General features: G+C 40.3%; 1 pseudogene; it reads left to right on the forward strand.

Moving 5' to 3' along the window:
* Positions 1-637: 637 nt before the first annotated feature.
* Positions 638-1,947, forward strand: LOC141111683 (actin-related protein 2/3 complex subunit 1A-A-like; annotated as a pseudogene).
* Positions 1,948-2,680: the final 733 nt, after the last annotated feature.

Below are 2,680 nucleotides of genomic sequence, written 5' to 3' on the forward strand. Positions count from 1 at the left end.
GAGAAAGGGGCAGCAGCAGCCAGGAGGGCTGGCAGTGCCTGAAGAAGTGGTTCTGGGAGCAGTAGCCACAGATAGGACAGCTAGCGCCAAAGACTTCTATCTTTTTGCTACACCATAGGGGCCCATGGTCCCTGCCTGCAAAGGGCATTCTGCTAAGATCCAGCTGAGTCTGTGTTGGATCTAAAACCTGTGCTGGCTAATCCTGAGAGTTGTTGTGCTGCAATCAAGCTTGTGCTGGAGGTATAAGAGGAAAGTATATGTATATACTGGAGTGTATATAGTTCTAGTCCCTCACAAGTTCTGCTGATCAAATAGGCATTCCTTATCATCCCTTCCCTATCCAAGTTCAATTCCCCTCATAAAAAAAACAAAACAAAGCTTCTAGGACTGTTTCTTGACTTAGAAGTTAGTGAAAAAATCTGTGTGCCTGGCTGTGCAGGGTGGGAGATGACCACATTCACCAGCGGCCATTATAGGGGTAGCCCTACACTTGCAGATGAGAGAAGTTGCACTTTAGCACTATGGTGGAGCATGGAGCATGCTTTTAGCCTTTCTCAGCTTTTAACACAATGTTGTCTCAATTGTAATTACATTGTGGGAGTGTTTGACTTAAAGCTCCTGATGGCGTTGCATGTAGATGACGAAACACGTAGGGAAAGGGCTTCTAGTGATGTCACTTCTGCTTCTTGGAACACATGCTGGAATGCGAAGTGTCATTCCTAGTTTCATTTTTAGCCTGACTTCTTTACAACCCATTGTAAGTAAATTACCATTTTGAAGAAGTTTTGTATAAAAACAATATATATACTATGAGAATATTCCCCATTCTCTTTTAATGCTTTGTATACTAGGCATTACCGAGCATTTTAAAGGGATTGAAGCGTTTTTCACAGACCACAGAGGCAAAGGACCCAGCGGTTGGACCTTAACGGGACCAAGGACCATCAATAACTTGATGGGGTAAGGGTAGCACTGGCAATAAAAGCACAATTTGACTTTTTTTAAATAAGAATTTAACAACATTTGGTGAGTGCAGTCTGTATACCAGGGATATGGAGGAGAGAGCACACTCTGATTTGTCACAACGCACTTTTTTTGCTACAGTGCCTTGAAAAGGTATTCATACTCCTTGACATTTTCCATATTTTGTCATGTTACAACCAAAAACTTAAATGTACAAAAAACGACTGGTGGGTGAGCAAACACCTCAAGAAACCAATTCGTTCTACTGTGCTAAGCCTGGACTGGCACCCAAATAATGTCATTTTGGCTGCAGGATCTTGTCATTTCAAGACTAGGGTGTTCTCAGCATATATTAAGGAAGTTGACGAGAAGCCAGCTAGCACTCCTTGGGGATCAAAAATGCCTTTTGGGCAGCTAATGTCGGAGTTTGGAAGTGCTGGCAATGGTGGCTGGGTCCACAGTGCAAGCTTTTCCACTAGTGGAAATCGTTTGGCCTGGGTCATTTTTGTATTGTATTGTGTCTGTGGTTGATGATGCATCTAAAAACACAAGCATTTCACAGCTGAAGACTGAATTCTTGCCTTTCCTGAGTGTCACCTTTGTGTCGGAGAACAGCGTGATAGCAGCTGGGCATGACTATTGTCCTATGGTCTTCACATTGGATGATCATGGCTCATTGACATTTGTGTCTAAACTGGACATTCCAATGAAAAGCACTCAGCGTAACATTTCAGCTATGGAATGCTTTAGAAACATGGTAGACGCAAGACTACATTGGACAATCTGCATCAGAACAGCATCACCCAGGTGTCTATTTATGAGGAGGATAAATCTGATTGTCGCAAGTTCTGTACTACCGGCATCGATGGTGCAATGACTATCTGGGACTTTAAGACTCTGGAATCTTACATTCAAGGCCTGTGCATTATGTAACTGAAGAGCAACTGCACAAGCAAGACAAATAAGCAAAGCTTCAAAACACTTAAGATGTTCTGTGACATTTTGCTGACCTGTTGTACACTTGAAAAATAAAAGTAAAGAAGCTTATTAAGTACAGTGTGTAATGAGATCCAGTTCCAAAAATATCCAATTTTTTTTTAAAGCTCAATGCATCAATACAAATGAGTCAGATTTTTTGGTCTGGAAATTATATTACTTAACAAGCATTGTGCGGGACCAGAAATACATAAATAAAAGCATCAGTAATTTTGTGATTTGTCTTCTAGAAAATAAAAATAATAAAAATGTGGAAAAAATAAATATATTTTATTGGGACTTTATGTAATAGACCAACACAAAGTGGCACATAATTGTGAACTGGAAGGAAAATGATAAATGGTTTTCACATTTTTTTACAAATAAATATCTAAAAAGTGTGACAATGCATTCAGCCCCCTTTACTCTGATACCCCTAACTAAATCTAGTGGAACCAATTGCCTTCAGAAGTCACCTAATTAGTAAATAGAGTCCACCTATGTGTAATTTAATCGCAGTATAAATACAGCTGTTCTGTGAAGCACTCAGAGGTTTGTTAGAGAATCTTAGTGAGCAAACAGCATCATGAAGGCCAAAGAACACACCAGACAGGTCAGGGATAAAGTTCTGAAGACGTTTAAAGCAGGGTTAGGTTATAAAAAAAATGTCCCAAGCTTTGAACATCTCACAGAACACTGTTCAATCCATCATCCGAAAATGGGAACAGTATGGCGCAACTGT

This window comes from Aquarana catesbeiana, linkage group LG11 (assembly GCF_042186555.1).
Source record: "Aquarana catesbeiana isolate 2022-GZ linkage group LG11, ASM4218655v1, whole genome shotgun sequence".
Classification (NCBI taxonomy): Eukaryota; Metazoa; Chordata; class Amphibia; order Anura; family Ranidae; genus Aquarana; species Aquarana catesbeiana.